Source organism: Euprymna scolopes, chromosome 13, assembly GCF_053919585.1.
Source record: "Euprymna scolopes isolate OS-2025 chromosome 13, ASM5391958v1, whole genome shotgun sequence".
NCBI lineage: Eukaryota > Metazoa > Mollusca > Cephalopoda > Sepiida > Sepiolidae > Euprymna > Euprymna scolopes.
In genome coordinates this window covers 129,564,669-129,591,566 of record NC_136494.1, presented here as the reverse complement: position 1 = coordinate 129,591,566, position 26,898 = coordinate 129,564,669, and the positions used below count along the sequence as shown (strand labels likewise).

Sequence of the window (26,898 nt, the reverse complement as noted above, 5' to 3'; positions counted from 1 at the left end):
AACAAAGTTTCTTTCTTAGAACTGCACGCCTGTAGTACTCTTCCATTTACCTGCTTTCCAGCTGACTACAATATAGTCATCTTCAAGTCCAACATAAACAAGTTCTTGATGAGCCATCTTCTTAAATTATACAATTTACCAAATTTCCAGTAATAATGATTACTATGATATTGTTCTATTGACTATTGTACACTCATTAAACCCTATCCTCGAGCAGCCTCCGGGCCTTTATAATGGTGACTACTTTGTAAAAAAAAAAAAAAAAAAAAAAAAAAACGACTCCAAAGTATTTCTTGAAATGTTGAACCTGACCACATAACTAAAAAGAAAAGCCATTGCCACTTGATTGCTGTGTTGTGGGTAAAATTATTGGTAACATTGGCATAAGATTAAATGATTACAAAAAATCTATTATTGACAAAGGTAGCATCGGTTTCATCACACAACCAGATTTACGGTAGTTATCAAATAAAATAAATAAAACTTGTAAAAGTTATGAATTCTCCCATTCCGCCTGGATTAAATGTATGTCTATTCTTCTTATAATTCACGTACAAAAGTAAAACATTTGTTTAAGGAGACAGTAATGCCTGATAGGATAGTCTTCTAACAGAAAAGTTGCATTACTCCCCACATACCCCAAATGCCTGATAGGATAGTGTTGTGACAGATAACATCTCCTCCAATGATGTAATGGCTGTGAGGATGATTTCCTGACAATAGAACGGATGATATTCTACTTTCTTTGCAGTGAACATTAAAATAGAGTAGAATAGTACATTAATAGAAGTAATCCTATAGTTTCGACTTCATACAGTCTCCATTACTTATAGGTATTTACAGAGTACCTAATAACATGATATGTGCTTCGAGAACATCAATTGTGAATTTTTTAATTACTTTGCTAGAAAATTACACTTATCCTATATCTCTACAAAGCCACCATTCGCCTATGCATGGAGTGTTGTTCCGACATCTGTCACTAGTCTCTCACTTTTAAACAGACTTCAAAAAAGACTCTCCATCCTAACAGCTCCTGCACTATCAACCAAACTCCATGACACAAATATCCCCAACTCACTCGTCAAGTTCCAAAATCCCACCCCTACTCTGTAGAGATCTCTAGATACCAAGAAGCCTTCTACTTTAAGTTTCTTCCCTCGAATTACTAAACTTTGGAGTTTCCTCCCTCTTTTCTGACTATATTGACATGCAGAAGTTCAGATGTGATGTTAAAAGATATCTTGCTGCTCATCTCCTACATAGTGTCTCTAGATTTGGTCTCAAATAATAGGGCCTTATATTCAAATGAGACTGCATCTTGTTTGGGATGAAATCCAATTGAACAACAATATCTCAATTTTACTCAGTTTTGTTTGAAGCACTCTTTCACCTTTGGGGGTCTCACAAATGGAATAATCTCGAGTCTACATTATTTAAATTCTGATTGAAGAAATCCTCAATCTAATCAGCGGCCATTACTAAATTACCCGGGCCCATGCGCGTCCTTCTGGCTTTTAATAATAATTACATTCCATAATGAGCTCAACTTAGTGTCACATTCAGTCCTCATAGGCAAGCACGTAAATAGCATTGAATCTAATGCTTACCGATGCGATAATCACATTAAAATCCAGGCAGGTCTATCAGCTACATTTATGACTAATGTGATAGCAATATGTATCAACAAATAAACACCTCTCCAGTGTAAGAATAGTACTTTGATGAATTGCTTACGAGAGGCATGCAATAAGTAATGCCTCTGATCCACTTCCCGTTGTCTGATCTAGCTGAAATTTTGCATGTGCAATGATTTATATCTACGGGTTATGTGGCAAATTACAGCTCTGAACTAATTGTGGTTTCTGTTTTACAGGTGTTTGAACTGAGTCAGGTGTGAAATGGAGCCTGTTGAATGTCGAGCAGTGATCCGGTTTTTGTATTTGAAAAGACGCACACCACAGGAGACTTGATGAAATGAAAGAAACTTATGGTGATAATGCCCCATCATATGATCTTGTAAAACGCTGGCATCGTGAATTCAAACATGGCCGGAAGTCTGTGGAAACAGCTCCCAGACCTGGTCGCCCCACTTCTGCCATTGATGAGGCATCTGTCCGTCAAGTTGAGGCTGCCATTTTGGAAGATCAGCACATTACTATTCACCAAATAGCCCAAGATGTCAAGATTAGTACAGGGTCTGTAGAAACTACCATTCATGACCATTTGCATATGCATAAGGTATCTGCCAGATGGATTCCCAGGTTGTTCACACCATTCCAGAAGCGAAAACGCGGTGAGTGCTCGAGGATGAATTTGGAGATGTGCCAAGAAGATGAGTCAAAGTTTTCCAAAAGACTGATTACACAGGATTAAACCTGGCTCCATCACTATGATCCAGAGACGAAAGCCCAGTCAATGCAGTAGAAGCACTTGGACTCACCACCTCCAAAGAACGCAAAGGTGCAGCCCTCTGCTGGCAAGGTCATGCTCACAGTCTTCTGGGACCAGGACGGAGTAGTGATGACAGATTTCCTGGCAAAGGGTACCACAATTACAGGAGCCTATTATGCTTCACTTTTGAGGAAATTAAGGGAAACTATCAAAATCAAGAGGCGGGGCAAGATCAACAAAGGTACCCTCCTCATGCAGGACAACACTCCGGTCCATAACTCGCATGTCGCCAGATCAGAAGCACGGGCGTGTGGTTATGAAATCCTCCCTACTCTCCTTACCTTGCACCCTCTGACTTTCACCTCTTCCCAGCCATGAAGTTGTTTTTGAAAGGAAAGCGTTTCCCAGATGATGCAGCCTTGATTTCAGAAGTCACGTCGTGGTTGGAGGACCAACCTGGGATGTTCTACAAAAACGGTCTTCAGAGTTGCATCAAACGATGGGAGAAATGCATAACTCTGGGTGGTTCCTATGTAGAGAAAGACTAATAACTGTGCCAAGTTTCGTTGCTCTACTGCTATAGGAAGTGGGTCAGGGGCATTACTTATTGCACGCCCCCTCCTACAATAGATAGTGTGTTTTGTCATTAAATAAACTCAACGGTTGATATACAGGGTGTGCTCTTTTTTTTTTTTAACAGAATTAAAGCTTTTTTGATTATTCTTTATTTTTTTCGAATTAAAAATTTTAAAGGATCTTACTTATCCCCCGCTCTGATTTATAAAAACAGCTTGACTAATTATTTATTGATTTTTTTTAGATGGTGAATGATAATTCGTATTATTTGGATTATTCAGACTATTATTTTCACTTTGTGTTATTCTTATAACGTTTTGGCCCATGTAACCTCCGACTTTCTTCAGGTATATCTTGTTGAACTCGGGAACTTTGCTCTCTAGAGGTTGGAAGTTCAATCCTCAGTGCGGGTGATACTGAGAATACAACTGAATTACTTAAGACTTCTACTCGATCATGGTTGACAGAACAAGAACATGCTACCCCCATCAATTGAATAAAGGCGTCCATTCGAAATTCTGTGAAAAGCTTGTAAAAAAAAGTTTTTAATTATATTTTCTTCATAAAAATTTTTCATATAGTTACTTTTTTTTTCTTTAAATGTTTTGCTTTGTTTTTATGCTTGGTAACGTCACCTGGTTTTGATTCTGAGTCCTGGATATTTCCGTTTGGCATCTTCCATTTACATAAACAGTCGAAAGGTATTAACGAAAAGTCGATTTTAACATGAGTTACAAACTGTATCTGTACCTACTAAGCATGCATTTAGTTATGATAATGTTTCAACTTTATCGTTTTACGATCAGTTAAGGGCCACAATGGTGTTTATGACGTTGGGTAGAATAGCGGATTCGTTTGTTTCTTGCAGATGTTTCTCTCCTCTGTCTGCTGAATATTGTGCAATTTTCACTTTAAGAGTTTCTAAGTTTAAAATAAAATATTGATTAAATCCTCACATTTATTTCAAAGTTTCCTTCGGGATAAAACTTGTTTACAGATATAAATGCGATTAAATTTTCATCTGTAATATTGTGATGTAATCCCTCATTGGGGAGCTTTAGAACCCCCCCCAGAGGCCTGCGAAGGGACGAGTAATAATGCTAGATAGCTAATCGGTCCCAGGTGACGCCGGATACCCCGAGGATTTAAAATAGAAAGTATGAATATATATTTTATTTCATGTCAAAATAGATATTGTTTGAAACCAGAGAAATATATTTTGCAGTTAAAGTTGGTGAAAGGAAACGTGGAGCATAACATTGTCTGGCCTTAGTGAACTCAAAGTCGGATGTCAGAACTGACATCTGACCTTTAGGGGGTCATGGGAATTAGTATGTCTTTAGAACTCAGATCCCAGATTCGGGAATGGCACACATGCAAAAATCTTGGGTTTTATTTCGTGGCGAAATCTGATTGACTAGGGAAACTTCCACCCCATCCACATACCTTACTATATATACTACTGTCGCGCGAAAATTAGTGAGAGAGTTTTTTGATATATTGCTTGTTGATTTCGGGGAGAACAGGTCGTGTGGAGATCGCCGTCCCTGGAGACGTGACTCCTCGTCCTCCTTATCCGCCCGTCTGATGTTGTCTGTGAAAAGAGATTTGAAACTTTGAAAACTTAAGAACTGAACGATATTTGTAAAAATATTTGTACATAAGTTTGTGAAATTCTGTAGACTAGAGTTTCACGAGTTTGTTTTCTTCCTGCCTGCGGCTTCAATATTCGCTTTCAGCATACAGGTTTCAATGTAACACCCCTCAGAGACTGACTAGACGATACGAGCCGAGATTTCCAGATAAACAGGGGTCCTAGCCAAGCTTCATCAGAAAAGGTGTTACAATATGAGCTAGGATAAATTTTCGGTCTTGCGACATTCTCCCGAGCATTACCTCCTTTGAAGAATTGGAATTTCTTCAAATCCAATGTAAACAAGTTTTTTGATGAGCCGTCCCCATAAATCAAATTCTACCCAATTTACACCATTAGCAATTACTACACTATCACCTTATTTTCATTAACACTTATCAAGGCTCGAACGCCATTCGAGGATAAGTGGTGACTCCCAAATAAAAACAAAAAACAATACAATGCAAATTTTTTTAAAATCAATATTTAAAAACTCTAAATTAACTTACTTTCGACGATATACATTTTCATCATGCATGGAATCAGTTTGATTTTCTTTGTCTTTCTGGTATGGTGTCACTCGAAAATTTAAGTCCATGAGTAATATTAACGATTTATTAGTTTTCAAATCTTCCAATCAGGAGGATCGTGCATGGCTCGCGTGAAATGATTTTTTTTTCTCTTCATTTCATTGAAAAAAAAAAAAAAAAAAAAAAAAAAAACACTGTTTATGACATGGACTTTAAATTTCTAATAACAACATGTCACAGGGAAAGAAAAAAAACACAAACTAATTCCATACCTGAAGAAAACGTACAAATTGATTTTAAATTTAAATTTTTTTTTTTTTAATATCTGCGTTGTATTGGCTTCTTAACTCACAAATTTTAATTCAAATTTACACAACGCTTACATCGAGAAAAAAAACTTTGAAGAATTTTCAGTTTAACATTTCATGTTGAAAATGTTTTCAAAATTCGTCAGTTTGTTTACTTTCGATGTTGGAAACCTATTTTTGAGATGAAACGTCGATTTCACTTTGATCTTCGCCAAACCTACGAAATATGCTAGACATTATCAGTAAACCTTACAAGTCATGTACCCATGCCAAAACAAAGTGTTTACTCTCTTCAAAGCTGACCCTTTTCTGTCCAAATCTCTACAGTCTAGTGTCTGCCAATGGGCATAAATTATCAGATGCAGAATATCGATAACTAATATTCAGTATTTATTATCGCCAAAATAAACTTAAAATTAAAAAAAACTTCAGATCATAGGCTACTTTCGCTTTTTCATTTTGACCAATTCTTAAATGTATTTTTAAATTCATATTAACCATATCAAATTATTAGGAAGGAAATTTCAGGAAGAAAGTGTGCGAGCCTTTTCTAGTCTCGCACAAAACCACGCGGTCACATCTCAAGCCATTTTTCTTATACACATACGCGCACACAAACATATGCGCGCACATACACACACGTAGATATATTCACGTTCGCGTACATACACTCACATTCACGTGCATATACACACATACTAACGTACATACATGTACACACACATGGGCAACGTCACTTCCTCTTTAAAGGAAATCCACACATGCGCAAAAGACCACCGGAAACAACCATAAAAGCAAGAGACAAACTGTTTCCTTCCCTTTTTCAAACCAGCTTCTGACCTGAACGGTCGACGGACCAACCACACGCCCTTTCGGCGCACGGCATGTCCCCTGCTACTGCATGTGGGGCAAGAGCTAACAGACTACGTACACTTTATATGCTTTCTCTCTCCATGAACTGGATTGACTTTCTCACTCTTTTTTCCCTTTTTGCTTGGGTCCATCAACCAGACAAGTTCATGTCCACAGCTAGTGACCTGAAGACATTTCCACGTGGACAAGTACCAACATGTGTGCGCAGCTTTACTGATGTCAACCCTCTATCTTTATCTTTGTCTACACGCTGGACTGCCATCTCTCGTTCCACTACATTACTCCCTCCTCTTTCCACACGTGGACATGAATACGAGTTACACCTAAAACATTCATTTTTCAACAGAAAATAAACGACATGTTTATTTTATCCAGCAATTGAGTTTTGTTTCCTTCTTTCCCTTCGTTTCATTATTTTCTTTTGTAGCGAGTTAGGGTATTTATATCCTGGCCCGCAACAAATGTTAACTTTGGTAAAGATTTTTTCAAGACAAATAATTCATCTTTTTTACTAGTTTCGAATTTATGTTATCAAGTTTTGTCAGCGTTTTGAGTTCAGCCGTTTTGCCTTAGTGACACATTTTTTTCTCTTATTTTTATTGATTATTTTTACTTCGGATGGTAATCGTTAATAGTTTAAATTGGGTAGAATTTGATTATTTATAGGGACGGCTCAATAAGAACTGGTTTACATTGGATTTGAAGACTACCACATTGTATTCAACCGGGAAGCAGGACAGCAAAACAATGTTCCACAGGCAGGCAGTTCTGGGAAAGAAACTTTGTTCATAGAATCTGCGTTTAGATTTAGGCACAGATAGAGAGTGGGGGAAATCGTTTATAGTGGTTGTAGCTAGTTGAGTGTTTTTGTGAAAGTTTGGCAAGGAGGAACCATAGATTTGAGTTCAGCCGAGCTCTTGCCATGAAAATAATGATAGAGTAGAGACAGGCTTGTAACATCTCTTCTGTGGAAAAGAGGTTGTAAGGAACAGAAAAGGGCGTCAGCTATTAGGTTTCGAAGCCTGTTTTGACCTCTATTAAGGCAGGATAGGGCGCGCCGAGCAACTCTGGCCTAGATGTGGCAACAGTACTCCATTTTAAGCACATCTAGTTCTTATATAGATAGAGGATTAAATCGGCAGTGAGATACCTGTTGGGGTGGTAAAGTCATCCCACTATTTTTCTAACAATCTTGGGAACAGATTTGATTACATGTTCCATTTCAGATCAGGAATGAAGGTTAGTCTCAGAAGAGTGTCAAAACATGGAGCTTCCCCAATACAAGAGCCATTCATTTCAATTTATTTTTAATTTTAGTTCAGCTTATTTTGTCACTAGATATTCAGATCGCAGAAAAAATTTTTTTTAAATGAATTAGTCGTACTATTATTAGAATGTAAAATTGGAACCTTTCGCAGCAATGTCGTGCAGAACCCATAAATTGCAAATCTCATGAAAACCTTGACCAAAAAAATATATACCATACCTTTCTCATTTTATTTTCATCGTATGATAGTATATATTTTTTAACTAGCTTTGGAAATTTCACAGCAGACTTTTATATGTAATATATTGATGTTGGCATTCTTAGGATGTTCAACATAATTGGAGACACATTGATATTATTGCAGCTCTTTTGTTAAAATTGCAAAAAAGTATTTATCTAAACAAGCAGGGACGCCCAGCGTAGCCTAGTCGTAAAGTACACTTAAATATATTTTAATTCTTGCAGATTTCGTATATATTATTATAGAGTTAATGTATTAATCTTTATATATTATAAAGTTGAAATTTCAAAAATAAAAATATATCCATATGACTTAAGTGCATCAGCTAGAATCGAAACAAACCAAAATTTATGAAAAAAAAAGTATGTATATATTAGGTTGGTGCAAAAATGTCTTTTTTTGGTGCTAATGCAGAGAGTGATCCGCGCTATTTTTAAAATCGTATTTCCACGTTTAATTAAAGTTTTATGTTTTTTTATTCAATTGTAAGGTTAAAGTACAGAATAGGTACAAAACACCCTCCGCTGCCCATGTTAAGAATGGCTTTTAAAATAATGTTATTTCAGCACGGATCACTCTCTGCATGAGTAACTTTTTTTTTTTGACGTTCAACTCTAAAAACTACATTATTTTTTCACCAACCTAATATATAACTTGAGTTTCTTTAGCCATAACCGAAACCAAAACTTCTGAAGAATTCTTGATAAAATTATTGATAAAAAAAAAAGATTGGTATGCCATCAGCTATAATTGAAACCGAAACTTATGAAGTCTTGGTAAAATTACTTATTACAAGAAATGAAAGTCCATAACAATTAAACGACAGTCACTTGGATGTAAGCGTGACACACAAAATAAACAACACACACGCTGTCCTATTAATATAGACTAGCGGGACCTGTGGAAATTCCACAGCGGCATTTTTCATATGTAATATATTGTTGCTTGGCATTCTGTGAGCGTTCTGTTCAGCATGAAGGAAGGCACAGTCATATTATTCTAGTCCTTTTGTTAAAACTGTATCGCCCCCCCCCCGTTACTAAAATAACTTTGATATGTTGCCTGGGCTGATTATTTTATTACAAACACACCGGTCAATTACATTTCATAATTTTTCATAATTATTGAATATGTTACTATGTACGACAATTTATAATTTTAATCCACATTATCGCCCCTCCCCTTACTAAAATAAAAACATTGATATAATTTCTGGACAGATTATTTCATAAAAAAAACACAAATACCAATTAACACACATTTCATCATTTTTCATAATTTTTGGATATGGTACTAATTTCGACAATATTTTTTATCATAAACTTACCATATCGCACACTTTGTTAAAATAACTGATATATTATCTAGGCAGCTTACAAACACACCAATTAACTCATTTTTCATAATTCTTGTATATGTTACTAATTTCGACAATCATTTTTTATAAATTAAACACCTTATAGCTTCAACCCTTACTAACATAACTGATATATTGTCTGGACTGATTTTTTCATTACAACACACCAATCAATTAACTCACATTTCATCATTTTTCGTAATTCGATATGTTACTAATTTCGACAATCAATGTATTATATTTAACTGACATTATCTCCCCCCCCCCCACTTATTAAAATAATAACTGATATATTGTCTGGACTGATTATTTCATTCCAAAGACACTAATGCATTAAATCACATATTTTTCATGATTCTTGGATATGTTAATTTCGACAGTCATTTTTCATAATTTAAACCATCCTTATCACTCTCTCTCACTAACATAACGTTGAAATATTGTCTGGACTGAGTATTTTATTATAAACACGCAAATCAATAAATTCACATTCCATCATTTTTCGTAATTCTTGGATATGTTACTAATTTCGAGAATAGTTTTTTATAATTAAAACCATCCTTATTGGCCCCTCTTACTAAAAAAAAATAATTGATATGTTGTCTGGGCTGATTATTTCATAAAAAAAACACTTCTATCTATTAACCCACATTTCATCAATTTTTATAATTCTCGGATATGTTACTAATTTCGACAATCACTTATGTTTAACCCACGTTAGTAACCCCTCTCTAAAATAACTTTGATATATTATCCGGGCTGATTATTTTATTTCAAACAAACCTATCAATTAACTCACATTTCGTCATTTTTCATAATTCTTGGATATGTTACTAATGTTGACAATCATCTTTCATCATTTTAACCCACATCACCGCCCCCTTTACTAAAATATTAACTTTGATATATGGCCTGGGCTGATTTTATTGCAGACACACTTAAGCATTAAATCACATATCATTTTTCATAATTCTTAGATATGTTAACAATTTCGACAATCATTTTTCATAATTTAAACCATACTTGTTGCCCTCTCTTACTTACATAATAACTTTGATATATTGTTAGGGCTGCTTTTTTTATTACAAACACACAAATTAATTAACTCATTTCATCATTTTTCGTAATTTTTGGAAATGTTACTAATTTCGACAATTTTTCATAATTGAAACACCTTATTGCCCTTTCTTACTAAAATAATAACTGTGATATATTTCCTGGACTGATTATTTCATTACAAACACACCAATCAATTAACTCAAATTTTATCATTTTTCATAATTCTTGGATATGGTACTAATTTCAACAATAATTTTTTATAATTAAAAACCCACATTATGCCCTCTCCTACTAATATAAGAACTTTGGTATATTGTCTGGGCTGATTATTTCATTTCAAACACACCAATCAAGTAACTCACATTTCGTCATTTTTCATAATTCTTGAATATGGTACTAATTTCGACAATAATTTTCATAACTTTAACCCACTATGTCGCTCCCCCTTACTTAAATGATAACTTTGATATATTGCCTAGGCTTATTATTTCATTACAAATACATCAACCAATTCCGGGTATTCTCATAGTATATATCTTTCACCTATCTAATCCGATCCCGGGTGATGCCGCATATTCTGCTAGTATATATCTTTCACCTATCTAATCCGATCCCGGGTGACACTGAGTATTCTGCTACTATATGTTTTCTATCTACCTTATTCAATACCGGGCAACGCTTTCTGCTTGTATACAGTGATGATCATATTTATTGGCACGGTAAAATAAAAGTTAAATTTTGTCTAATAAATTCTAAAAAAGGGATTAAATTAAAGAAAATAACAAAGTATATTATGTATTTTTAACTGGCCTTTCCGATGCAGCAATCGGATTTTAGAAAAAATAAATAAAGTAACAACAAACATAATTGCAAAAAACCCTTGTTCAAAATTATTGGCACGATTTATTTAATAATCAATTGTATAGCCTTTGGCCTTGATTACCTTCCTCAGTCGCTTTTCATAGTTTACAACCAAGTTGTTGCACTCTTCAGTAGTAATTTTAGCCCACTCTTCCTGACAATAATCCTCCAATTGAATAAGATTCTTAGGCTTCCTTTGCATTACCCTCAATTTTAATGTTCTCTATAAATTTTCAATTGGATTAAGGTCTGGGCTTTGTGATGGCCACTCCAAAACATTAATATGATTGTCCTCAAGCCATTTCTTAGTCAGTTTAGCCGAATGCTTTGGGTCATTATCTTGCATGAACCACCAACGACGACCAAGTGAGAGCTCTTTAGCAGAGTCTTTCAGGTTTTCATCCAATATTTTAACATAATCTTCCTTTTTTATGCTACCTGTGACCTTAACAAGTCGCCCTGGTCCAGAGGCAGCAAAGGATCCCCAAAACATCAAACTGCCTCCACCGTGCTTCACTGTGGGTATGGTGTTCTTAGGCAGGAAAGCTTCGCCAGATTTTCTGTAAATATAAGACACTTTATTATGGCCAAATAACTATTTTCGTTTCGTCAGTCCATAGAACACGTTTCCAGAATGCAACATCTTTATCAATATGACGTTTTGCAAAGGCTAGCCTTGCTTTCAGGTGCATAGGCTTCAATAAGGGAGTCTTTCTCGGACGACATGCTTTTAAACCAGCTCTCTTCAAAACTCTACCAACTGTATGTCGAGATACATTCACTCCAGAGGTGCTCTGTTCATCAACAATCTCCCCAACAGAGATCCTTGGGTTTTGTTTTACTTGTCGAACAATTTTCCGTTCATCTCTTGGGGAAAGAATCCTTTTTCTCCCTCTACCCTCTAAACTCATAACGTGGCCTTGCGATTTGAACTTGTTTATTATGGCTCTAACAGTGGATTTGGGAAGGTTTAGCTTCTTTGAAATCTTATCATAGCCATCCCCATTGGTATGGCATGCTACAACAAGCTTCCTGACGTCTTCGCTGTGTTCCTTAGTTTTAACCATGGCGATTGAAAATTATAATTTAGTCACTTATAATAGTTTAAATAAATCGCTATCTAAAAATTATCTGAAAAAAATTATTCACTGAATTAGCGTTAAACAAGCATAATATGGCTATAAAAAAGTTCAGAAAGCATGTAAACCGGAAATTGATTGATATTATACTGATACTAAAAGAAAAACAAAGCCGTGCCAATAATTTTGAACAAGGGTTTTTTGCAATTATGTTTGTTGTTCCTTTGTTATTTATTTTTTCTAAAATCCGATTGCTGCATCGGAAAGGCCAGTTAAAAATACATAATATACTTTGTTATTTTCTTTAATTTAATCCCTTTTTTAGAATTTATTAGACAAAATTTAACTTTTATTTTACCGTGCCAATAAATATGATCATCACTGTATATTTGCATTTATCTCATTCAAACCCGGGACTGACTTCATATCCGCCACCCCACTGTTAAAAATATACATGAAATAAAGTAACGTTTAAATCTTAAACTGTTTCAACCATTTCTGAGACTGACTTTATATCCCCAACCCACTGCTAAAAATATACATGAAATAATGTAATGTCTAAATAGTAAACTGTTTCAGCCCTTTCCAGGACTGACTTCATATCCCCCACCCCACTGTTATAAATATACATTAAATAAAGTAATGTTTAATGCGTAAACGGTTTCAGCCATTTCCGGGACTGATTTCATATTCCCTATTTACTAATGCTAAAGATATTCATAAAATAAAGTAATGTTTAAATCGTAAACGTTTTATGTTATTTCCGGGACTAAATTTACATCCCCACCCCACTGTTTAAAATATACTTGAGTGTAGTATCAGTCTCAGCATTCCAGTGACTTAAATCCCCTTTTTTGGGCTTGGTTAATGGAGAAATCTTTCACTACTGATACAATTTTTATTTTTGTTACTGACCAGAGATCTCCTTTTTGGGAGCTGGTTTCCCCCAAAATTTTTAACCGACCTCATGTCTAACTCTGCCCTGGTGGGGAGGCAAGTAAACAAAAAAATAATCAGAAGGGATATTTTTAGGGCATCTTATAATTCAGAAGAGACGTTTCCAGTGCATTTTATAATTAATCAGAAGGGATATTTCCATGGCATTTTGTAATTAATCAGGAATTACTTTTCCCAAGTTACTTTTGGAATATTAAAACTTTGTTACATTAAATGTAGTGCCTATTTACAATGCCTCCTCATGGGACAGATTTAGACACCAGGGTCGTTTTTTAACGTGGAGAAAACAAAAAATTGTCTTAGTCGTAAAGGATTTCTCCTCCAATGAGAGAGAAGAAACTGAAATGTAGCGTCTGAAGAACAGATACCACACTTTGATCTTGGCCAAAAGGCCAAGAAGAACAAATCATTTTTATTAGCTTTGCTTCAACAGCGACACCATTATTAGCTTTGCCTCAACAACGACACCAATTTTGTTTGTTTTATGACAATTACACGACCCGGATGTAAGCGTGACCCTCTAAGATAATTAATTACATTCCCAATAGTTGTTATATCTTTAATAACATAATAAATTAGATATAATAATGTTGACATTACAGTGACCAAGAATATATTGTCTATTATTTGGATTCTTCAAACTATTGTTAGTTTTAGTGTCATTTTCACAATGTTTCGGTCGCTGTAATTTTCAACCTTCTTCAGATGCATCTTGCCAAACTTCGGAATCTTTATGTAAAACTCGTGAATGTGCACGAAATTTCGAATGGAACCCATTATTTAATCGGGATGATCAGATAAAATCTTAAGTTACAATTGTATTCGCAGTACTACTCGCAATTTTATTTTGGAGTGTTGCACAAATTGTGACTTATCACAAGTTTTTCTTTTTCAAATGTAATTACATTTCAAAACTGACTATTTTAGCATACTAGATGCTAATGAGAGCGAGTAAAATATAAAGGAAAAACGGTGAAACAAACGCTTATTTAATTTAGTATTTTATTTATAAACATTAGGAACCATGTATGTGGTCCAACCATCGTTTCAATGTTAGCACACCTCGACGGGAGTGTGAGATGAACTAAGAAATGAAAATTAAAATAATTTCACTGTATCCCAGGCAACACCGGATAGGAGCAGTACATATTAACGTTATGTTTCATTGTGACTAAGGATAGAGTTGCATGAAGAATTGATAGCTTATTATAATGGCCTGAAGAAAATTCCAGAAGAGAAATAGATGGCCAACATGCATAATATGAAGATTAAATATAACTAATATATTGTTTAAAAAAAAAAAAAATGACTAGCCAAATTGCAGTGTAGCAGCCGACACCCACTTCATCACGGACAAGAGCTATTTCTCTCAACGAGATTTGAGATTCATTTTCTCCCTGGCTTGTCCAATCACAAGCCAGCTCTTTATCATGTGATAGAGTATATAAAAGGCAAAATCTGAACCCATTAATCCTCTTTCTTGCGGCTTTGCCCGGAAGCACAGAACGTGAGTACAACAAGCTAACAATGGCTCTCTTCAAACTACCATTTATTTCCACGTGCTGTACCCACACGAACTTTATCATTCTACAAGACTACTCTCGTTGATACAACTCACATTCAACATGTCAACACACTAAAGACTTTGCCCTTCTCTGTTAATCAGCTTCCTTTTTCCCGGCGACTACTAGCTATAAACACGTGTGGACTGAACTATTCTCTCCTTCAACCAGCCGGCATTACATTAATTCTATCTCTACACAAGAACACTTCAACGTACTAGCCCGTTTCTCCTTGTGCGCATCTACCAAAGCTACTAATGAAAGTGACGAATAAAGTTGTTTATTAATATAGAATGAAACTCCATTTCGTTGTTCCTCTTATTCCATACCAGCTTCCCGTTTGTATCACATAATAATGCAATAAAAAACCGGTTTAGTCATAATTGTAAACAAAGTTAAAAAGATTACAGAACGCACACAAGCAATTAAAAATCTATGCACTATGGGATATACTGTTATTGAGCATCACGTTTTTTCACAAAAACTTTAGTTGTACTCTGATTTCCAGATATATATTTGTGAAAAATAAATGATAATTGAAAGCAAACAGCTTTTTTCACGTGGCAGCCAATATTTATAGACTCACACTGGCATTGTGTGTTGGTAATGTTAGGTATAACTTCAACATGTGCTAGAATAGGTTCAAGTACTAAAAGATGTGTTGGAAGAGATAGACTAACTGGCGTCACGTCTTTTTGTGAAGCTGGTAACAAAAAAAGAGAAGAGTTGAACAAACGAAGCACATGTTATGTGTGGGATATTCAATCTCGTATGGATCTTGTACACAGATTTGTTACATCCAACATTGAGCTTACTTATAGCTATACAAAATGCAGAGCTTTCTAATAACAGTCCGATTTTTATTCAGTACTTTAAAAGAAAGAATAACTTGGGGTCAAGCAAGGAGTAAGCCTTTCATGTCACGATCTGAATGACCACCTCCTCCAGTGTATCGGTAGGGGGGGGGGATTATAACTCCGGCTGAATGAAAGCGAAAAATAGACTAGTCAAATGATTAGTTTCTTTTGCATAAATGCTTTGCCAATCATGCGTATTAAGTGGAAACGATGTCAATCGTGACGTTTCTGAATAAGCTCCACCAAGAACACTTATAGATTTCCTTTTATTCGTAATTACTTTTTACTATAAAATCTTTGTCGGCTAAACATTTCCAAAGCGAAATCTTTTATTCTTTTATCCTTGCACCCCACAGAATGTTTTCGAAAGATACGATGCCGACGAGATTAGTTAGAAATACTAACATGAAAAAAATATTTAACTTTGAAATATATTTATAATTAACTCGTGTTTGAATGAAAAGACGCCATTACAATGAATGAACTAAAATTATTTCTTGTGCGTGTGAAAACAGTCATACTTTTTTTTAATATTTATTTCCATTATTTAATAACAGAAACCAGTACAAAGTCGTATACATATAAATATGACCACTAACGAAGATTTTTTTTTTACATGGGGGTCACCACTCATCAAGGCCCACAGGCCACTCGAGGATAAGGGTTAATGGGTATACATTAGTCATTGTGATTTTAGCGTTGTAAACATTAGTGGGAATGTTGTAACTTGGATTACTTAGGGGGATGGTTCAATAAGAACTTGTTCACTTTGGATTTAAAGACAATCAGATTGTAATCAGCTGGAAAGTAGGCAAACGGAATAAAGTTCCACAGGCGAGCAGTTCTAAGAAAGAAGCCCTGTTCATGGAATCTACGTTTAGGTGTAGGCACAGATAAAGAGTGTGGGAAATTGTTGGTAGTGGTTCTGGCTAAACGAGTGTTTTTCGTGAAAGTTTTGCGAGGGGGGGGGACCATAGATTGAAGTTCAGAGGAGCACCTGCCATGAAAATAACGATAAAGCAGGGACAGGCTATTGTTACACTTATATATATATATATATATATATATATATATATATATATATATATATATATATTAGCGAGGGGTACCCGGCGTTGCCCGGGTGTTTTTCGGGGTATTTGAAAAAAATCCGAAGCGTTGACGATGCGCAGTTGGAAAATAGTAAAGTGTTTAAAAAAAAAAAACAGGTGCGCGTTTTTGCTTGACGTGACGGCGATAGGTATACAGCAGTTATTTTGTGCGGGACAGTTTTGAATAAATGGGTTTGTTTGTTTTTAAAAACCCACTCCCTCGTCTTGAAATGAAAGCTACAGTCTGATATGACGAAGCCGACATCGAACAAACTGGCTCTGGGCCTGTGATTAGAGTCGAGGTTCGCTTTTTTTATACTGAAAAGCGAATGTAACGCGTGCCGATGTGGGAAATGTGGAATTAAGGTTTGAAAGTCAATAAAATTAAATAGAGAGGCGAGCTCCGTGGATAATTCGTAGATATTACAATTTATAGATGATATAAAAAGTTTAAAAAGTTGTGAAGTGAGCAAGCGCTTGTTTGAAAGAAGCTTTTCGTGGACATCGAGGAAAAGCGAACCTACATACATACATACATACATACATTTTCGCTTTTATATTTATAGATAACTTATCTTATATACTTATACTAGTAAGCTGCCCGGTGTTACCCGGTTGTAAAATACGCTTAAATATGATAGTTCAATTTTTTTAGATTCTGTATTTATTATAAGACCAATTCTCTATCATTATATTGTATCTGCCACTCAGCATTACCTAGTTATAAAATACGCTTATATATATTTTAATTTATGCAGATTTCCTATTTATTATTAACAGAACCAGTTCTCTGTTGCTTATTATATTGTACCAATATATAGTAGTGATATTAAAAGTTAAATCTATAATTTGGGTGCTATCGGCTAGAATCAAAGCCAAAACGTTTATGACTCCGGTGCTGTCCGCAACCATCTAACCTATGGATACTTACAAATAAAAATTTAACAAATTACGGAACTCCAACCTATAAATGTACATTTACGCATGCATTAAATCGACTTACATCTGCCAAGTTCCAATTCTTCAATTCTGACCCCTTAGCCATTTTTCCGGCTGTAGACTGTAAATATACTGGTGTATATATTAGTTTCAGTATTTACTTTAGTGTTCAATGAGTAAAGTTTAGTGATAATATAAAATACACTTATGCAAGCATATCTACAACAATTGGGACTGCTTGCACCATTCATTTGGCGTTCGATTACGATTAATGTTGCACGTCAGTTAAGGTTCCACTCCAGACAATTAGTTTATCAGAAACTGAGCGATTTTGGTTACTTTTTAGCTGTTAGGCTGAGGTATCCGTTCTGTGTAGTCCTAAGAGGTCCATACTCCCAGGCCTCGCCTCCTGGCTTTCGGATGGAGGAAGTTTATTTCTTGTTGTCTAAGGTGCCCTCCTTGGGATATGTCGAGGGGGCTACTCAGGCATTTTTTTGCAGTGCCAGAGTGCTTCTTTATTGGCGTCGGTTCATTCTGCCCACCTTGTGTCACATTCCCACCGCAATGGGAGGAAGGTAAATATCTACTTATACAAGCAAAAAACCTTGTTTCATTCCAATGAAAAGTTCACCAGGCTAACAGCTTGATAAACTACTTATGAGTGAAACACAAACGATTCTATGTAGCTCGTCTGTTACATTATATATACCTTATTAAAACTGGAATCAGATTCAAGAGATTGGCACACAAAAGGTGATCGATATTTTTTCTTCAAGATCAAAAACTTGCTAATAAGTGTTAGGTGGAATAAATTCTTACCTAGAAAACAGCAATTCTTCCCTCTATGTCAAAAACATTGTTCATGGAATGTGAGGACTAAAGAACAAAATAAGAGAAGTGAGTTATGCGGCTGCTGAAAGTAAGCCTAAGATCTACTTTCTGCTTTCCTTACGAAAAACATCCTTTTTTTATGTCACAAAACTAGCACTCTAGCTAATACCCTCTTATCATTTACAATACATAACTACCCAGGATGCAGGAAAATTAGTAAACTTATACAGAAAAAAAAAAAAATATGAATCACCATCATTATAGTATGTAAATTACGCTTATATTATTCATGACCGGGTAGACGTCATGAGTAATTCGCAATTGTATTTTTAAGTATCGCCCGCATTAAGGATTTGAACTATCAATCTCCAGAAGAGTGGATCTTTACAACTGAATTTTACCAAGTACTTTATCAACTTGCAGATCCGTGGAGTAGTGAAAAACATGTTAAAAATAACACTCAAGATGAGAACAGTAGGATAAATGATACTATATAATAATATAATTCCCATTAATAGTATGAATAATACTATCATAATATAATTCCCATTAGTAGTATGAATAATACTATATATATAATCCCCATCTAAAAAATATTCAGAAAAAGATTTTCATTTACTTTCTTTACATCTATTACACTTCCTCTTGCCATTCATTTAGTCAATGTCTGCTACTTTTTCAAGTATGCGTAATACATAAGCGGTACCTCCAATAAGTTTTCAGACTGTTTTTGTACAGACATTTAAAATTGTCTTAGACTCTTGAAAATTCAATAAGTCATTGCTATAGATCTTATTAGACGAATGACCAGTTTTTATGATTTCAGGTTCAGCATGAATTGGAATACACCCTACTAAAGCCTCACAGTTGATGAATTTAAAAAATGCAATCTGGATGTGATGACACTTTAGAAGAACGATATGCAATAAAATTCTGTTTTAAACTTGGAAAGAAGGCCACAGAAACGTATGGAATGTTTCAGACTATCTTGCATGAATCGGGCATCAGTTTTTGAGTGGCATAAGAGATTCAAAGAAGGCAAGGAGTCTGTGAGGGATGATGAGAGGTGTGAACGGAATAAGTCAGAACACAAGAGTTGATTGGCCAAATAAAGACTTTCATGAATAATGACCGTCGTATGTTTAGAGACAATAAGTGCACTGTTTGGTGTCAGTGAGAATTGTACACACAATTATTTGTAAGGAACTGAAGATGCAGAAGATTTGCACAAAGTTTGTCCCAAGGGTGTTCCATCCTTGTTACAGACTATTTGACAAAGATGGGCATCAAGACAGTTCCTCACCTTCCCTATAGTCCAGACCTTGCTCTCTCTGAGTTTTGGTTATTCCTTAAGATCAAGGAAAACCTTAGAGGCTGTCGTTATGAGACAATTGAGGGGATAAAATAGGCTGTGACGAGGGTTATTGAAACTCTCATACAAAAAGACTTCCTTGGAGCTTTCCAGAATTTGAACGGTATAAGTGCATTGCAGCTGGAGGAGATTACTTCAAAGGGAACCAGAGTTTAATGTGTGTACTATCAATAAAAGAGCCCATAAGAAAAAAGGCACGCCGTATATTTCTCAGTTTACTTATTGTTTTTACTTATATGGCGATGTGGTGTGAAAAGCAATTGGAGTTTTGCTGGTAAACAAATGCCAAACAATGCTGTATCAAATTGGAGATAAATAATATCCATGTACGCAATTAAAAACTTTTTAGGTATCATTTGATAAAATTAGAAAACTGTCTTAAATCGGAGAGAGTATGCATTATCAGTGAATGACGAAAAAAAGCATTTTTACATTTTTTATTTTACTGTCTATTTCTCAAAATAGAAAACTTTATATTTGTCAGTAGATTTATACAGAAAGGCGATTTTAACTAAAATCTTTCTTCCAAATTATTTTCTACAAATCTTTCTACAAATCTTTCTTCCAAATTATTTCCATCACGTAAGCTATTTTAAGTTCAATCGTTTTTGCATTTCTTATAGCCCTCTTTTATCACATGTAAAGTTATTTTTCCTCACTTCTAAACCACCACACTCCCGGACAATGCCGGGTAAGGCTAGTTAGTATATATATTCTAATTCTACCCAATTTACACTATTAACGATTTCACTGCCACCTTACATTCAGTAAAACTTATTCTCGAGAGAACTTCGGGCCTTCATAAGTGGTGACTCAAGTATATATATATATATATATATATATATATATATATATATATATATATGAGAAAGTGTGTGTGAGGACACTAATTACAATTTTACATATGTTTGAACTAGCAAACTCACTACAAACCTTTTAAAATACAACTTAGACACATTTCAATAATTTAGACACTTTGAACTTTTCATTTCTGAATAAATAGTTTACTTTAAAAGGACATGAAGTCACTAAATTCTATCACAGTTGATTCGTGATCCAAAAAAGAAAAAAACTTGAAAAGTGAATTTGTACATGTAAAACACGGTTTTACAGTCAATCAAAAGAATATAAGTTTTTATTTTATTTATATCGTGATATTTCATAGCTTTAATTAAATATACATTCAGCCATGTGTTTCGTTTATAAATGCCAAGTTAATGCACTTTTAAATGTGTTTTGTATTTGAAATAATTGAAATAAGAAAACGGAACATGGCATAAAAAATAAGGAAAACGAAAGATTTGGTAATCAACTAGAATACTTGTTCTAGGAAAGATAAAATTGATTCCATGAACGAAACATTTCAGCACCATTTGTTGCGTTGCGAGGGTTACTATTTAAAGATTACGGGAGATCATATTGGAGGCACATATATAACGATTGTGATGATTCTGAGGGGGGAAACATTTCTAACAGCTCTTTGTACATCATGACGGCTGTGATGATAATGAGGGAGACATTTCAATCGAACTGGGATGATTCTTGTTAACACCTATAGAGGGGAGGAGATATTATTGATGGAGATGAGGACATAACTTGGAAGGGGTTACACAAAGTTCGTTACAAGATAAAACATATTTACCTTTTTGGTTGTGAGGAATGACGACACGAGACAAACAGTTACAAACATGGTTTCTTTATTCCTCAACGGGCCGATCAGTGATGTCAGGAATTCAAACTTTGATCTACATGGTCTAATCTTCTCCCTTCGCTTCTAAGGGGCTCTCCTCTTGATCTCTCCTAACCGACTCTCATCAATTTCTAACTTCGAACCTACAGATTCAATATATCGAGAAATCTCCTTTGTTTATGACGTCAGAAGTGTACTGTCAACCAACGCGACTATATCACGTTTTCTACACATGTCTGTCCAACACACTTTTGGCAAACAAAGAATCCTCACTTCTACTTGTTTAATATCTAACCTATTTTTAACAATATTTTTTAATTTGCATTGTCCATTCTTTTTAACTGACATGTTTAATATCCAGATTTTTAAAAGAATGGAGAATCTACTTTCTGACATTAATAGTGATTAGCTATTCTAATAGAATTAACAATGGACTGAAATCCTAACATTCCATTTTCCATTATCTTTAACACTTACCTACAGGGTTCGATTGTAACCTTATCCTAATTTTCACTTATCTAGTATGTCTTCTTACTTACATGAGAAGAGACAGCCCTTTCATGTAGCACATTTTATGTCTCCTATCGAAGATTAAAATCAAGATATGATACTAAATCGTGTCAAGAATCCTAATTCTTATTTTGATTAAAATCATTAAATTGTGATTCTAGAAAATGTTTAATATTAAAGGCATAAGCTTAAGGAATCTTGAGAATTTTAAATTCAAGCAATTTTAATTGGTGTTTGATGTGTTTAGATCAAGTCGAATATATTTAAATCTTCAAATTAATGTTATACCCATATTATGCTCACTTAAAACGCATTAAATGCTATAAAGAAACTGAAATTTGGAGAATATTAATTGGTGTCTAATAGCTGTCAAAATTTCACAAGAATAGAAGGTATCTGAATTTTTAAATAAAATTCCACCCTATATTGCCATAAAACTAATTATAGCCTATATAGTGAACTCCTAACGGTTAGTTTAGGAGTGAATCGCGTTTACATAAACATACCTAAATTTATAAAGATAACATTTGCTTGCAGCTCTATAGATTTATGAAAATCGCTCTAGACAAGGTATGAAGCCACATGATGTAAGGGGCTAACGGGAACGAAGGATAATTATCGCAAAGACAGGAGATGTAAAAGACTAAGGTTCTCAGGAGAAAAACAATCAGTAAAAAAAAAAAAAGTTACATAAGCCTGAAATTCTTGGAAAGAAGCTTCATTACAATGGGATATCACAACAATGAATTGATGGAAATCACTATACCAAGAAGTCGGACGAACTGGAAAAAGAAAAAAAATCGGGAATAAATCTGACAAATCTGAAGACACATACCATGATAGTTTCAGTCGTTTCTATCAATACTATCAGCATCACGTTGAGATTGTAGAGAAGAAAGGGTGGGGACAATTAAATTGGAGATACTTTGAGTTTCAAGGAAACTGTAGAAAGCAATTGTTTAATTGAAAAAATAACCACAAAATAAACACATCCGTTTGAAAGTTAGACACGGAAACCAACAAATATGCGGAGATAAACACGTGTGCTGAAGTGCAGTGATAAAGCAATTCCAGTGTGCTAATTAGATTTATAGAAAAGGTTTAGGTTATCAGTATTAATAGATTAATTACTGGCGTATACGTTCCGGCATTCTTCTATTAGATACGGTTGATAGACATGTACAGACTGATGAGATGGAAGACACACACAGAGAAACTGATTCTGTCTAATTATATCTAAAAAGATTGAGGTTGCCGATATTAATCGATAGATTAATTACTCGCATTTGTATTCTAGTGTTCTTCCATTAATAATCGTATAAACATATTCCGAATTTTCAGCTGTAAAGAACGATTGCCAATTTTCAGCTTGTCTTCGTTCTCAATGACCAGCGAAGGTTTTGTCTTCGTTGGAGACGAATAACAAGGAAAGCAATTCCTAGAGAAGCAGAACAACTGCGCCCGTTCGTCCATTCACGTTGTGGTGGTTTATTTATATCACCGTTCGATACAAGTGAGAGAAGGTTGACAAGGAAAGCGTAGTGAAAATTAGCTTGATAAAGAGATCAATTCGGTACGCTTTCCCTATTCGGACAAATGAATCAGGATTCCTCTAATTCCTATTCAATAAAAACAATGTTCAATGTTGAAAAGTTGTGCGTTTACAATCGGAATTCGATAAATTATGTTTCTGAATTTTTGAGATGAGTGATTATTTGGATTCTTCAGACTCCAGTTCTCATCTTTAAAGTTATTTTCACAACTTTTCAGTCAATGTAATCTTCAACTTGTATCTTGTCGAACTCTGGAATCTGCACGGAATTTCGAACGGAACCCTCCACTAGGTAGCATACTCTCGTTCTGTCAGCCATGACTTGGTAGAAATCCTAAGTAATTCGCAATTATGTAGCATAGTGGATAAAGTACTTGGTTGAATTCAGTTATAAAGTTACTCTTCTGGAGATTGAGGGTTCAAATCCTAAATGTAGGCGACACTCAAAATACAATCGCAAATTACTTAAGACTTCTACCCAGTCATGGTTGACAGAACGAGAATGCGTTGCCCTGGGGAATAAATAAAGGATTCGAAATTCTGTGCAAATTTCTGAGTTCGACAAGATACACCTAAAGAAGGTAGGAGGTTACATCGACCGAAACTGAAAATAACTCAGAACGGTGGTCTGAAGAATCCAAACAGTGCAAATACAATAAATTATAATTTATTATAAACGATGTTGTAGTTTGCTTGCGTGGTATGAAAGATATTAGCATATATGCTTTGGCAGGGGAAATAATCCAAGCACGCTTAGAGTGATCTCCCTTAATTCGCTCTACCCAAACCGACACTAATACAGCAGTCATTAACATTCCAAATACACACTTTAAGCAAAATACGCAAAAATTAATCATTTATACACAAAAAAAGCTAAAATAATTCCCAACGATACTTAATATTCATCATAACTCGTATACTGGAAATTGATCTGACAGTCTGTAACACTCACTTCCGGAAATAAAATATTTAAAAAAAAATTAAATGAGTAAAACAGATCAAGCAGAGTCCTGTCGAACAGTTATACATGTTTCTTTTTATACACCCTGAACAAGAGATTAAAAAAAAATAAACAAATTGAATGTAACATTAAATCTGTACATTTGGTAAACTGGAAAGGTATAAGAAATGAATTGTATAGTCTTAATCTTCATTTTTTTTTTTTTTTTTTTTTTTTTTTTTTTTGCTCTGGAGAGTGTGAGGTCCTCTATCACAAGACTTATTAAAAAGTTCACTCTACATAATGTGCATAAAATTTCTTGGATATTTTTAATGAAGTAATAGTATTGTTATTTGCCATGAGCAATGGAAATTGTAGATATGAAAAAGTGGTACTTGTGCATTTAACGAACCAGACGTAACTCAGCATTTGCTCGGCTTTGTCCGGCGCATGACGTCAACAGCCGGATAAAACCGAGCGTTGGCGATAAAATAAAAACAACGCTACAACAAAATAACTGTACAATGAAATTGTAAAATGTAGAAACAAAAAAAAATTAAATAAGTAAAAAGCAAAAACCTACCGTTCATTTGTTTTTTTTTTTTATTAATATTGTTTGAAATTGTTTTCTGTTTTCAAAATAAATACATATAAAACAAGTTTTTTTTGTTAATAGGAAACATTTTTTTGTCTGAACTTTTTTCTTTCTTTCAATTTTTAACGTAAAAAGACATTGTCTGTCTTAAACACGTAAAAGTTAATTTTTTTTTTTTTTTTTGCAACTCTTTATGTCAAATGGAAAAAGCCTAAAAAAAAGGGGCAATAAAAAGCGAATTTAGGAAAACTCGTCTCGGGAAAACTCGTCTCCGGAAAACTCGTCTCGGGAAAACTCGTCTCCGGAAAACTCGTCTCCGGAAAACTCGTCTCAGGAAAACTCGTCTCAGGAAAACTCGTCTCAGGAAAACTCGTCCCCTTTCGCTAGGTAGGAAAACTGGTCCCTTATTGAATAAATATCGATTTTATGATCGTTCTTGAAGGAGATATTGCTTTTTAAAATAGACTATAGCCCCCCCAGCTAATATTTTTAAAAAAATATTTTTATTTGTGTAATGTTTTTTTTGTTTTTTTTAAATAAAATCGATTGCCCGTTTTCTACCTAACTGGCTAAGTTCTTAGTGGTTTCACTTATTTTAAAGCGTTTATTATGTTCATACAAAGTTAATTACAATTTTTTTGTTTCTTATTTTAACGATGTCTTTTGGAGTCATAAAACAATAATAAAAAAACAAAAAAAAATTAAAAACTGGGAGCGTTACTTTTTTGTTTTGTTTTTTTAATTATGATAGTTTTTTGTTGTTATGTTTTTGTTTTCTCTCATACCAAATGCACTCATGCGTTATTTAAAATTATGATTTTATCAATTATCAACAGTTATTGTCGTCCTGTCAAATTTTGCAAAAATTAACTAATAAATTAAAAGCGAAATATTTTTTTGGCGCGAGAGATGCCATGTGTGCTAACAATCTCTCGTTAACTCATTTTTAATTTTTTAAATTTTTACTTCAAAATTCTAAAATCAATCATTAAGAGAGAAAGTAATCACTAAATAAATTTATTAATCAATTTTATTGAAAACTTCGCTATCGTTTATCAAGAATCTTTTTAATTTCATTTTTTGTTGGTTGCTTTTCGAAGGGAGGTTTTATCCCCCCCCTCTCTCTAAATTATATTTTAAAAAATATTAAAATTTATTATTTTCTTTTTAAAACCAAATCTCCCTCAGTAATTTCTTTAATTTTCTATTTTTTTAGCGATTATCAAGACCCCCTCGTTCTCCCGTAACACTCGACCGACATGTTTTTTGTTTGTTTTCTGTTTTTTTTTCTTTACCAAATAAACGATTCAAAATAAATTAAATAAACAACATAGTCAGCGAGGTAGAAAAATCGATTTTACCCTTTTATAAGCAACAGTATATAAGTAAATTATTTTCATATTAATATAAAAAAATTTTTTTAAATATTAGGGGGGGCTATAGTTTATTTTAAAAAACAATATCTCCTTCAAGAACGATCATAAAATGTGTTTTCAATCGATATTTATTCAATAAGGGACCAGTTTTCCTACCTAGCGAAAGGGGACGAGTTTTCCCGAGACGAGTTTTCCGGAGACGAGTTTTCCCGAGACGAGTTTTCCCGAGACGAGTTTTCCCGAGACGAGTTTTCCCGAGACGAGTTTTCCCGGGACGAGTTTTCCCGGCACCATAAAAAGCATTTGGGGGGGGGGCAGGAACAAGGATTATTTGTACATTTTTTCGCCAGAAACAAGGACTTTTTTATTATTATTAGTGGAAGGAGGGTTTCGGCGTTCCTATTTAGTACAGTGACCAAGAAACCCTCCTTTTCGGCGGGGGTCGTAT

General features: G+C 34.5%; 1 protein-coding gene and 1 non-coding gene across 2 annotated transcripts in view; one reads left to right on the top strand and one right to left on the bottom strand.

The window, feature by feature from the left end:
- The window catches only part of LOC145292193 (cilia- and flagella-associated protein 65-like), a 2,765,874-nt gene that overhangs the window by 2,714,252 nt on the left and 24,724 nt on the right, over positions 1-26,898 (top strand). The window lies entirely within an intron of this gene.
- On the bottom strand, positions 13,335-13,539 carry LOC145292602 (U2 spliceosomal RNA). Its single transcript, XR_013869597.1, has one exon. It is a non-coding gene; the product is annotated as a U2 spliceosomal RNA (small nuclear RNA).